At 33.3% G+C, this 14,388-nt stretch overlaps 1 long non-coding RNA gene across 3 annotated transcripts; it reads left to right on the top strand.

The window, feature by feature from the left end:
• The first annotated feature begins 188 nt into the window (after window positions 1-188).
• LOC107848013 lies at window positions 189-14,313 on the top strand. Of its 3 annotated transcripts, XR_007046962.1 has the most exons (6): window positions 199-537; window positions 6,491-6,562; window positions 7,580-7,883; window positions 7,963-12,468; window positions 13,109-13,648; window positions 14,007-14,313. It is a non-coding gene; the product is annotated as an uncharacterized LOC107848013 (long non-coding RNA). The 3 variants fall into 3 exon arrangements; XR_007046960.1 differs by having other exon boundaries at window positions 7,580-12,468; XR_007046961.1 differs by lacking the exon at window positions 6,491-6,562 and having other exon boundaries at window positions 189-537; window positions 7,580-12,468.
• Window positions 14,314-14,388: the final 75 nt, after the last annotated feature.

Genomic DNA, 14,388 nt, shown 5'->3' with positions numbered 1-14,388 from the left:
GTCTTGAGTTACGAATCAGCTATTTTGCAGAAATACCAAAATATAACAGAAAATATAACTTATAACAGAAAATATCCACTCAAAATCAGCAAGTAAAACACTTTTTAAAAAGATAACTTATCCAAAACTCAAAATCACTAACTAAAAATAACATAAATATCAACAAGTAAAACACTTTTTAAAAAGATAACTTATCCAAAACTCAAAATCACTAATTAAAAATAAAAATCATTATTCCTCTGCAACAACCCAATTGGCGGTTAAGGTTTAATGGTATTATTCCCTTGTTATATAAGAGGGGGTTCACTATGCAAGCTCCTGTCGTCAACATGCCTGCTTCACCGGGAAGGGGCATTTTCGTTATTTCCTATTTGTCTAAGTTGTGTCAATTTCTAGCAATGCTACGTTGATTGCAGATGTATATAGCCAGATTTTATGGATGTTTCTCTTAGCGTCCATGGATACACATATCGCTAAATTGATGATTTAGCTGATTATCATCTTCGTTATCGTTACCTTTTTCTGCGTTTTGCCGTGGTTAGTTTTCAATTTCTACTTTACTATTTCAATTTGCTTGATAGATTTTGCTTTTATTTTGCATCTTCACTTGTGTTCTGCTGACTGTTGCGGCTTGTGTGACTGCACTTAGCTCATAAACATAGTCTGCTATAGCTTTAATGGTGATAAGTTTGGTTGATTTTCATTTGCCCACCAATTTAATTTTACATGTTTTAGAATTTTTGGGGGTTGAAAGGTGAATGGTAGGAATGAGTTTAGATTGCAGGTGAAGTGTTTGATAGAAATATTAAGCAAGCTTGAGTTGGTTAATATGAAAATCAAATGAATTTCATGGTCAAAAGCTAATTTTATGATCTACTTCTTCTTACAATCTGACCATTAACTTGGGAATTTACGATTACAGAGATTTAATACTTCATTATTTGTTGTTTCATCTGCTACTTCCAATTCAAAATTATGTGATATTGTATCTGTCAACTATTGCATCTATAAATGCAATTAAATGACTACATAGAATTGTTTAGAACTTCTCCTAGCATCTTTTTTCCATAGATATGAAAACTATAAAACATAAGCAAATTATTCTAAGATATAACCAACTGTAGCCTTGCTGCACTATGTAAATTCTTATAAAGAATTTAGGACGGAACCACATCGAATTTATTGTGTGCAACTTTATTTTGCATTTCTGCAAGAGACTATTTCCACAGCTCGAACCCGTCTTCAATTTCTTTTATACGAAAAACAAAGTTGTTACAAATGATGTAGAATAACACAGGACATAAAGAACTTAACTTGTAAAAGGATAATGGATTAAAGTTTCGTCGGGACTTTAATCAATGATACAATCACTAGAAATTTGTATGGTATAAATGCATTCTTTCTCCTACTATATTCTTGGATTGGATTAAAACTACATGCACCATTTAATTGAAGTATTTTATCTATCCAAAGAGCCTTACCGATTGTCTGGAATGGCGGTAAATAGTAACAGGTTCTCATTGTACTAGCTGTGATAATGAACCTTGGAGGATAAAGTTTTCTGGATGTGATATTGTATCTGTTAAGTGTTGCATCTATAAATACAATTAGATGAGTAAAAAGAATTGTTTAGAATCCTCTCCTAGCATCTTCTTTCCATAGATATGAAAACTATAAAACGTTGATTGAAGAGTAGAGTTGTTTTTAGATATAACCAACTGTAGCCTTGCTGCAATATATAAATTCCTATAAAGACATCAGAAAGCAAACTCTCTGCAAAAAAATTGGAATTTCGACAAATTACTGTTTTCCAATGTTTAAAACGAAAGACATGCATACTAAAAAATACCATCTATATCAATGAGATCTTCTGGACATAATGCAGCCGACAACCTTTTGGCCTGTGGTTGTAGATCTTCTTCACTTTCACCTGTTAAGAGAGAACTATAAAGTTCTCTCAATAGCTCAGTTCTCTGCCATTCCAGCTGGTCTTCATTAATTTCCTCCGTTTGAACAGTGTTCCTTGTTTTGATATCCCCATTATAGTATCCATCGCTCCATTACAACACCCTAGAAGATAGCATCCCATATTTTAGAACAATATCCTAACCACAAAATCTACATGAAACTTACTTCTACAAGGGATATGTAAGTACATATATCCACAGGATTCTTGCACAACTAAAAATTAAGTGCACTAAGCTCGTGCTCTGTGTGAACTTTAAGTTAGGATGGAACCACATCGGATCTATTGTGTGCGAACTTATCTTGCATTTCTGTAAGATACTACTTCTACAACTTGAATTATAGTGTTAGCCAGAGATTGGGATATTTGTTCAACTATGATGATGCTTCAATTGGTATAATTTGGTTCGTTTGGAAAGATCACCTTAATGTGCAAATTGTGGAGATTGGTGACCAATTCATCCACTGGATAGTACAGAATACAACATTATACTCTACTATGTTGTTCATTGTGGTGTATGCAAACAATGATCTTGGACAAAGGCAACAACTATGGGATAAAATTAATTAAATAGTCTCTTTTGTACAGTCTATGTGGCTGATAAGTGGTGACTTCAACAATCTCATGTCAATAGAAGCTACGATTGGATTCCTAATTACTCGGTTAGACACAAAAGGTTTCAAGGAGCTATCCGAGGAATTACAACTATTAGTGATTTCAACTGCTCCTTCCAGTTCAAAATTAAGTGATATTGTATTTGTCAAGTGTTGCATCTATAGATGCAATTAGATGACTAAATAGAATTGTTTAGAATCCTTTGCTAGCTTCTTCTTTCCATAGCTATGAAAACTATAAAACGTCAATCGAATAGTAGGATTGTTCTAAGATATAACCAAGTATGGCCTTGGTGCACTATATAAATTCTTATCAAGACATCAGAAAGCAAACTCCCTACACAAGATTTGGAATTTCAAGAAATCACCCTTGGCCAACGTTCAAGACGAATGACATGCATACTAAAAATATCGCTCTATATAAGTGAAATCTTTTCGAGATAATGCAGCCGACGGCCTGTTGGCCTGTGGTTGTAGGTCTTATTCACTTTCACCTGTTAAGAGGGAACTACAAAGTTCTCTCAATTGCTCAGTTTTCTGCAATCCCAGCTGGTCTTCATTAACTTCCTCGGGCTGAACAGTCTTCCTGGTCTTGATATTCCCATTATAGTACCCATCGCTCCATTCCAACACACACGAAGATACAATCCCATATTTTAAAACTATATCCTGAACACAAAATCTACATGAAACTTACTTCTACAAGGGATATTTAAGTACATATATCCACAGCATTCCTACCCAACTTAAACTTTGGTGCACTGAGCTCCTACTACGCGTGAACTCCAACTTAGGGCAGAACCACATGAATCTATTGTGTGCAACTTTACCTTGCATTTTTGCAATAGACAATTTCCACAATTTGAACCCGTCTTGAATTCTTTTTATACGGAGAATAAATTTGTTGGAAATGATATTAACTTGAAAATGAATAAAGAATTAATGTTTGACCAGAAATTTAATCGGTGATACAGTCGGTGGAAAATTGTATGGTATAAATGCATTCTGTCTTAGGATATTCTTGGATTGGGTTAAAACTACATGTAGCTTTTAGTTGCATACATTTTAGCTCTCCAAAGAACTTTGCCGGCTACCTAAAATAGTGGAAAATAGTAATAGGCTCTCATTACACTACAGACACAAGAATTCACAGTAGTCCAAGAGATATGTCACCGGCTTAATCTACAAATTATTCTGAACAAATATAAACTACACATCATATTGACAACTGAAAGAAGATAAATGTATTGGATTCCAAAGTAAAATGTAATTGTCTAATGCCACATACAAATTATATACTAAAAAAATCAAATTGAGAGCAAACCTAGGCCTTGTTTTCACAGTAAAAGGAACATCTGTTGACTCCAACATTATTTAAACACATTCTGGGTAAACCTTTCTGGATGAAGAGGATGATTATTCAATTTTTCAATAAAAAGAACAAAGATAGAAGCAACATATTATTTCAAGCAGATGCTTAAGGGGAGCCAGAAGAGAAAAGGTCGTAGCTGCACAAAAATATACCCATAAAAGTGTTGGTTGTATTTACTTTGAAACTACTGAACATTTAAGTTTTCCTTACTTGTTTTATACTTCATGCATGAAGTTGAAAGCCCTTCAACCATGCATCGTCTCCAGACGCCACATAAGTCCAGGTTTTAAGAAGGCAACATTCTATAATTTGTTGCCAAAATTTCGAATATAAAAAGCCGTATAAAAGTCAAATCCCACTCTTACTTTTCTTATGACCAGTTTTTCATTTTCTCTCTAATTTACACAGAAAGGTAAACATTTTATTCTCATCTTAATAAATTGGCCATATTCATGTTAAATTTTAGAACAAAGTTGTAGGAATAATTTACTATTCTAAGGAAGGTACCTTATTTGTCGCTTTGCCATCTTGTTGCGGATTGTGTCATCCTTGTTTTGCCAAACCCCTATACTAGTACTTTTTCTAAATTGAACATTATTAGTTGTAACACTCCACATTTCGGGTTAGAATAAAAACCATGACTCTGACGCGTTGATAATCCCAGAGCCTTAAATCCTATGCCAATTTGGCGTGTTAATCAATTATGTAGTATGCGAATCCATTTGAGCATGAATTTAGACTATAGAGGTCCTTCAACTCGAGGACGAGTTGAAACTATTTTGATCGATTAAGTTTTAGTGGACGTTGTAATTTGTGTCAGCTTCTATCGACCATAACTTTCTGTATATGTCGAATTAGAGAGCCTCCTATGTGTCAAATGATAGATCTTCGAGTTAACTTTCCAACGATACCAATTTTGCTAAAATCCGACACCCGAGCAAGAAGTTATGGCCTTTCAAAGTAGTATGCGTCGCCTAACCAATCGCACATGGCCACTGGAAAGCATATGCGGCGCCTATGTTAATATAGGCGATATCATATGAGGCGCCTATGTAAATATAGGTGATATCATATGCGGCGCCTATGTAAATATATGTGATATCATATGCGGCGCATATCTTATGGTTTCAAGTGACTTAAACACTCCTTTTTTTGGGGCAAAATGGTCCTTTTTCCACCCTTATTCAGCCATAAACACGAAATTCAGTCCCCAATTCACCAAAATACATCCACATTCATCTAAAAATTCTCAAGAACACTCCCAAGGGTTTCAAACTAAAAACCCAAATAAATCAAGATTTAACCATGGGTTTTCAAAATTGAGTAGAGATTCGGAATCCCCAATCCACAAGCTTCAAGAAGCACCCGTTATTTTTCGAAATAGAGGTACGCGGGGTTTTCCTAAATTTTCATGGGCATAGAAAAATCATATTTTAGAATGGGGTTTTTGAATCTATGTATATATTCTTGTATTAAATGTTTTAACATATTGTTTTGGTCTTTTGACCTTCCCCAAAGTGATTTGAGAATATGAATGTATGAAACCATGTATTTAAGAATGAATTCTTGTTGATAGCATGATTTTCGGTGAATTCCCTCTTATTATGAACTTTTCAGATTTCTCATAGCATAGAATTGTTTTGCAAGGCATCCTTGAAAAGCACTATATGAAATGATTGAACTCTTGTTATGATTTAAAGGTGGTTTTAAATCACTAACGAGGGAATCTAGCATGAATGTTTAATGTTCATAATGCATGTAATGAAAGAGTGCATGGATTTGCTAAAGGCACTAGACCACCATATGTTGATGAAGTTTTTGCATGATTTTGACTTGAGTTTCGAAACGCGAAATCTTCTATATCAGTTGCATGTTTTTGGTGGTCTAAATTATGCTTTAAATGAAAGATTTAGCTTAATGTATTATGGCTCAGAAATCATGACTTGCAAGTCTTGGTATGACGATACCAATTCAGACCAATGCCATATCAGACTCAGACTAATAGACATTTCAGACTATTATGATTTTAGACATTCACAATGTTGCATGTCCAGAAAAGGTTAAAAATGGGCATATAGAGATGTTAGATGGTTCCCTGAAGAGGGCTTGAGTTCAAGCAACTCATTGCCTAAAATCGTGGTTTACCAACCCGTGTATGTTGTTATACGCTGACTTAAGTGTCGTGTGGCGTATCAGATTCAGGAACTCCAACCTTTGCGGCATACTCGGGTTGGAGGCTTCCCCGCCGAGTCAATGGCGGATTCCATATCGCCCGTAGAATATCAGACTTGTAGGGGATGCCACCTAACTCAGAAGTAATACACAGATCAGAGTTTGAGATTTACAGACAGGTTACATGTTTTCAGAAGGTGCCCATGTGTTTTTCAGAAACTGTTTTATGCATAATGTTTGATGAACATTTGCTCTCACGTATTTTATATATATATATATTTCATTTTGGAGTACGTACGTTCAATTACTCTATTTTGGATTGCTTCACGTGCCAGTATAATTGTGCTGACCCCCCCTTCCTCCCAGGTACTGAGGCGCAGTGTAGGGGTCTAGATCCTTAGTAGAGTCTACAGACAGGGTTGTCTCAGAGTTTAGTTGGTGAGCCTTCTTTGCTTCGGAAGGCCTAGTCATTTGGTATTTATTTCAGTATGGTTTTTGATCTGCTGGGGGCCTTGTCCCAGTTATTCAGATAGTATGTTAGTAGAGATTTCGCAGACTCTTGCAGATGTTTATTAAATATCGTTGGGCATGTTTTCAAGCCTTTAACTGTTTTAAATTGTTGACCATGTTTCCGTATTATTGTGTCTATTCTGTATTACTTTGATCATATGAATTATGTGCATGATTACCATATAGACAGAGGGCGTTCCGGGCCTTCGGGTTCGGGAATGCTCGTCACGGCCAGGGCCCCAATTCGGATCGTGACATTAGTGATTATAGGACAATATTTGCTAATACGACTTGATTTTTGTTGAAAATTTTTATGGGCTCAACTTTTCTTGTATGAATATTTTCATAAGTCAATTTGTTTAGGGGATGGTAAGGGAGATAATTAACATTTTCTTCTTACACATCCTTACTTTAGAAATATAACAAAAGAGAGTGGAGGATAAGTGGAAGTAATGTTATGATTCTTTTCCTAGGTGATTAAGCGTGGAATATATACTTCTATATAGTAGCCTGTATAGTCATGTTATCCATTCTGTTCTATTCGGGTTCATTTAGTATTGATACGATTCATTAAGATCATTTACGTGTTACGTCAACATGGTGCACTCTTCTAATTAGTCTGACCTTGGATTTGCTATACGCTATAAAATTAACTAGGCAGAGTTTAGAATAACCTTCTTTGTTATATAAATTCCACAAAATGTTCTCCTTAGTGTTTATGGACCTTTCTAATGTGTTGAAGTGTTGAAAGTTATTCTTCGGTCGAATATAATAAATGACATCAACTACAACATCAGTAAACTGAGTTGCATCTATAATTCTTCTAAAATGTGGTAGTCAACAATTACCTATCTTTGTGTAGTGCATTTTGCGTTCATGTCCGACTTTTTGACTTCAGCAAATTTCGTTATTTCTTTTACAATTTCTTACATACTTTGGCTGCAGATGTCTGGAGATAAGAAAAGGGCCTCTACAATATATTCAACCCAGAATAACAAACGTCCTTGTCTGTTTACTACATATGCTGAAATAAAATTCAATCGGTGTAAGAGATATAACAAAATTTCTCCAACTAAAAAAGATGCATTATTATTGCAATGACGCACCAGAGAACTCGATTCAAAGAAGCGTATTGCACAAGTTAATGCACCGAATAATTCAATTACATCAATATCTTCTGCATCTAATTCAACATTTCAACAAAACAGACCTCTCATAATAAGGGATGTCTGCGTTATGACAACACAAGGTTAGAAAATTAAACTTTTGCTCTTTACACATCAAAATGCTTGGAAATATGCACCTATTTGAATCAGTTTATATATTAGCTACTACATCTGAAGTTAATATATCACCGGGCACTTATGCTAAAGGACAAAAGTTTGCTTCAATCTTTTTGCATCTTCGAGACAGGCAAGTATAATCATATTTTCTCCATTAACATACTATTACCATCACACATTTACTCATGTAATTCATAATTGGTCTTATATTAGGTTCTACATCACATACATCTAATGACCAATGTAGACTTGCTTTGGGAAATATAACAAACAAAGGTTTGTATTTGTGTCGACATACAACAATATTTACTACTATTCCTTTAACTCTAAATTGATTTTTAACTTTTTCTGCACTATCCAGGACATAAGATAAATAGAGGTCGTCACATTAATGTCAATAGGTTACAAACCGAATATGTAGTTTTGAAAGTTGTGCCAAATTATAAATTTTGTGGTGCAAAAAGATTTCAATACGAACCACCTACATTTTGTTGCGATAATGGTTCAATTAAGCTTACAACACATAAAATGCCTACTGAACTACGACATTTATTCTTAGATACTTCTGAAAAGTCTCAACATTTTTGAACATATGTTAAAAAATACAGTAATATGTTTGCATTCACTTCACTTGGAGTAAAATATGACAAAGATTTCGCTCAAAGATATCATGGTATTTATACCTTTAGAGTTTAAGGAAAAATGTACCACTTTATTGATGATTTATATCCAGAAACTGGAAAAGGAAAAATCTTGCAACTATACTTTTATGACAATGAAAATGAAGTGACAAATAGAATTGATTGTATTGATCTGTATCTTAAAAGTTAATCTATATTCTTTTTTCTTAAATCTCTATCTGATGTTCCAAAACTGTCACACTTTCATATTACACTGAAATGTGATTCTGATTTAGATCAACTTATATATAACTTTCCTACTTCATCTGAAATTTCAGCAATATGGGTTGATGGAGATGTGCATTCTATTTCCACACCTCATTCGAATTTATACTCACAATAATCAAAGTCAATTAGTTAATTATTATTATGGATGTTATGATCCCTTGCAGTGCCCATTATTATTTTCATATGGTCAAGATGGCTGGCATTGTGGTATAAAAAAAATACAACCACTTAATAGTATCACACATTGTACTCCCTGTGAACATGAACACTTACCAAGTGTTAAAAATATGTGTTCAATAGATAACTTTCTTGATATGGAAGCTCAAATACTCAAACAACAAAAGAAGAAAAGAAATACTGTCTCTTGTCATGAATATTATTGCTACAAAATTCAAATGAGAAATGATGAAAATGATGAACTCTTACTACTGGAAAAGCATTCCAACAATATATTGTTGACATGTTTATAAAACTTGAAACACAAAGACTGGATTTCTTTTTCTTCAATCCAGAATTATTTCAAATGAAAGTTTTGCAAGGTCTTCTTGATGTCTGAAGACATGGTGAAAGAGAAGCTGCAAAAATTGGAAAACAGATATTCCTTCCTATTACATTTACAAGAGGACCAAGAGACATGTGTCGGCGATATCTTGATACTATTGCTTTAGTTCAACATTTTGGAAAACCTGATTTATTTTTAACAATGACATGTAATCCAACAAGGCCAGAAATAAAAGAACATTTATTACCTACTGACGAAGCACAAAACAGACCTGATTTAATTAGTAGAGTATTTAGAGCAAAAGTTGAGGAAATAAAAATTTATATACTAAAGAGAAACGTATTTGGAAAGGTTGCTGCTTTTATTTGCAATATAGAATTTCATAAATGCGGGCTCCCACATGCACATTTTCTTATAAATCTTGCTAATGAATACAAATTATTGACACCTGAGTCCTATGACAAATTTATTCATGCTGAATTACCCAATTCTACTAAAGAGGCTTACTTACAGTTGTTGCACATCATATGATACACGATCCTTGTGGCCACTTAAATCCTACAAATTCATGTATGAAAAATGGATATTGTAAATTTCACTATCCTAGAGATTTTACTGAGTGAACATCAAAAGGAAAAAACTCATATCCAACTTATAAAAGGCGGCAACTAGGACATACTGTAAAGGTTAGAGAATAATTTCTCGATAATTCTTGGGTAGCACCATACAATTCATTTTTACTTGGTAAATTTAATTGTCGAATGTAGAAATATGCTCTGACATCAAAGTTGTAAAGTATCTTTACAAATATATTTGCAAAGGACATGATAAAATTGCTTTTTAAATGCATGATCATGATAAAGAAATAGAAATTGATGAAATAAAAGAGTATCAATCTGCTCGGTGGGTATCTCTGCCTGAAGCTACATGACGCTTATTTAGTTTTCCTATTAGTGAGATGACACCAAGTGTTTACCATCTTCAATTACATCTTGATGACCAACAATGTGTTTCTTTTAAAAGTGCTCAAAGTATAAATTCAATTATAAGAAATCTAATGATTAGAAAAACATGCTAACCGAATTCTTTGTAATGATCCAAACAAATAAAGATGTTAAAAAACTTAAACTATTATACAAAATATTCCTTGAATATTTTGTATGGTCAAACACATATAAAATGTGGACACATCAAAAACAACGTTCAGTTACCAGACGTATTGTGACATATCATCCAACAGAAAGAGAAAGATATTATCTTAAATTATTATTAATGGATGTATGAGCGCCAGAGTCATATAGAGATCTTCATAAAGTCGACAAAAATATTGTTCTACTTTTAGAGAATCAACAGAAAAAAAGGATTACTACATTCTGAAAACAGTTTGATTAACTGTATGACTGAAGCTATGAGTTACCAATTACCATATAGTTTGAGATGATTATTCGCTACGTTATCAGTGTATTGTAATCCTACTAATCCTAAAGAATTATGGGAACAATTTGAAGAATTTATGTCAGAAGATTTTAAAAACTTGAGAAATATTAAACTTAAAGATATTTGTCGTCGAGTTTTGGACCATATTAATGATGAATTACACTCGATGGGACATGATATTAATGAGTACAAGCTTGTTCTAGAAAATATTAAAGCTCCGCGATTGCCAAAGAAGCAAAATATGTTCAGTTTGAGAGAAATATAAAAGTTTGCGAAGAGGATATGTTATTAGAAAAAAACTTAATATTGAACAAAGAAGAGCTTATACCATAATAATTGATAGAGTTTTTTCAAATAGAGCAGGAGATTTTTTTGTTGATGGACCTGGAGGAACTGGTAAGAGTTTCTTATATCGAAGTCTATTAGCAACGATAAGATCAAAAGGATTTGTTGCATTAGCAACTGCAAGTTCTGGTGCCGCATCCTCTATTCTTCTTGGAGGACGAACTGCTTATTCATGGTTTAAAATACCTATTGATGTTTATAAGAATATTGGGTGCAATGTCAGCAAACAAAGTTCACTTGCTTCTTTAATTCAAGATGCAAAATTAATTGTATGGGATGAAGCATCAATGGCTAAAGGAAAAACTATTGAAGCTTTTGATTTACTTTTAAAAGATCTCATAGATACGAGTATGCTCTTTGGTGAAAAAGTTGTTGTTTTAGGTGGTGATTTTAGACAAACTCTTTCTGTTGTGTGAAATGGAAAAAAAGAAGACTTCATTTCACAAATCTTATTATACTCATAAATTTGAAACCAACTAGAAAAATTGTACCTATCAAAGAATATGCGTGCAAGAATTGATCCAACTTTTTCTGAGTATCTAATAAGGATTGACAATGGAAAAGAAAAACATAACTCCAACGACAAAGTTGAAATTCCCAAATCTTTGCTCATTCCTTTTACCACCGAAGAACAATCTCTAGATGATTTATTAAAGGTAACATATCCTAACATAAATTCGTTATTTCATAACTCTTCTGCTTTAGCTTCTCGTGTTATTTTAACAACAAAAAATGATTATATTCATGAAATAAATGAGATGCTTATATCAAAATTTCTAAATAGTGCGAAAATATTTGTTACGATTGATGAAACTATTGGACCAAATGATCAAAGTGAACTTGAAGATTATCTACATACTATAAATCCTGCTAATTTTCCACCTTATAGATTGACTTTAAAAGAAAATTACCCAGTGATGTTACTACAAAACTTAAATCCTTCTGAAGTTTTATGTAATGGTACGTGATTAACGTGCTGTAATTTTAAAACAAATGTTATGAGTACTAAAATTGCTAGCGGTGATTTTCAAAACAAACATGTCTTTATTCCTTGCATACCACTATCAGCTTCAGCATATGAGAATTTGTCGGTTTCTTTTAAGAGAACACAATTTTCAATACGATTATGTTTTACTATGACTATAAATAAAGCTCAAGGTCAAACTTTAGATTATGTTGAAATTTATTTGCGTGAGCCTGTTTTTCCCACAGTCAGCTTTATGTGGCTGTCTAGAGCTAAAACTTCTAAAGGTGTGAAGTTGTTGGTTAGGGCAATGACAACAGATCGAAAAGACGATCACTCAACATACAACGTTGTAGTGATAAAATTATCAAAAAGGCATTCAGTTAACTAACGACGTAAGAATTTTTATTTTTATAATGCTTGTCGTGAAATATATTAACTAATGTCTACAAGTATGTAGTGTTATGTTGCTGCCACTTGTTGATCCCTTCCTATTTCATCAGTGAGCTTTTGTAAAAAAAGTTGTTTCCCCTGAAGTTTTACTTACGCTACTTATACAATTATCAAGTGGGATTTTAATTTAAATAATATTCTCTTTAAATGCTTTGAATGTTCCATAGAATATTAGACTTTTTTTAAAATTCTTCATGTATTCGATTCATGAACAGAAAGTTCAGTAAATGCATTCTCGCATGATGATTTAAAAGAAATATAAGTTGAAAATGCTCTAAGAGGCACCTTCAATTACAAATTGATTGAGGTGTGTGCTTCACAGGTTCTATTAGAGATTAATTGAAGAAATTTCCTGCAAATTTATGTTATTTTTAATTTATTGACCACCTATCACATCAAGTTGATTCTTCTGACTTAATAAGCTGGTCAAAACGTATCATTACGCCCGAATCAACATCAGTTTTTTCAGCTTTAATATTTGCATTCTTTGTTAGACACTTTTGAGTCTAACATTTGGTGTGAAACTGGTTTTCTTGTTCTTTTCATTTGTACCTAATGACTTTTTTCGCCTTCTGTTTTCAGCTGAATAGACTACAACAGCATTCACAGAAACATATGACATTTATATGAGAAAGTTGCAGATAACATCCCTTCACCTGATATAGTGGCTAAACTACTTTGAGCAGCAAAACTTAAGAATGTTAGAATTTATTATGCAAAGCCTAGTGTCCTTAATGCGTTTAAAGGGATAAGATTTGAGCTGGTTGTTGGACTTCTGAATGGATTTGTAAAACAAATGAGTGCTAATTAGATCATGCTCTAAATTGGGTAAAAAATAATGTGAAAACTTTCCTTCCTGATACCATATGAAGTTTTAGGAGGTAGAGACGGTGAACAAAAAAGCTTGGGCTAGGTGACATTGTTCAGATATCGACTACTCACTCGCAGGTGACGTTGAAAATAGAACTCATCTTCATTATGATAACTTGCTCGATACTCATATTGATGCAGCATATGCAGCTCTAGAAGATGCTGGTTTCAGAAAAATAAAAGTCGTAGTTACTGAAACAGGTTGGACTTCTGATGGGGAAGATAATAAACCTGCTGCCACACCAAATAATGGTAGAACATATAATTATAATCTGCGTCCAATGAATTTTTTATTAGATAGTGTTGTATAATATGTGTTGACTTCCTTGTGATACATGGGACACATGACTTTTGAAGCGTAGCTTCAACATAAGAATGACAAAGCCCGACTTTAGTTTTAATTTTCCCGTTCGGTGTCTTTGTTTTGTTAAGATACTTTTCATTTCTGGTGAATTCAATTTCTTAAGACTTTTTTGTGCTAATAAAGATGAGAATGAAAGAGTCCGACTTTAGTTTTCGTTTTTCCTGATCTGTGTCTTTGTTTCAATGAGTAACTTCTCATTTCTGCTGAGTTCAATATTTACAAACTTTTTGTGCTAATAATTTGCAGATGTTGCTGTCATGGTTCAAATTTTCCTAATAGAGATGCAACAACGAAGGATTGCAGTTACGCCTTGTTTCTTTCATAGTTTCTCAATATTATTTTTATCAAGTGGCTTATTTCCTCTACCACATGATAGAGACTACTCCAGAAGCAGTTGACCGTTGTCCTGCTAGCTTGTCAATTAAGGGCCATTTTGCTTCTCTCAAATAAAACAAATTAGTACATATTACATCATTATCGCATCGCTAAAATATGTAACGTTTGCCCTCAGTTTTAGAATAAAAAGAAGAAAGTCAGTTGCACATTTTGCTTATCCAGTTAACCCATTTTTCATTATAATAAATTTCTTTCTCACTATGTTAATGGTAATATACCATCAATTACAAGA

This window comes from Capsicum annuum, chromosome 11 (assembly GCF_002878395.1).
Source record: "Capsicum annuum cultivar UCD-10X-F1 chromosome 11, UCD10Xv1.1, whole genome shotgun sequence".
In the NCBI taxonomy this organism is placed as follows: Eukaryota; Viridiplantae; Streptophyta; class Magnoliopsida; order Solanales; family Solanaceae; genus Capsicum; species Capsicum annuum.
Note: the sequence above shows the minus strand (reverse complement) of the source record. Positions and strands in the feature narration are given on the sequence as shown.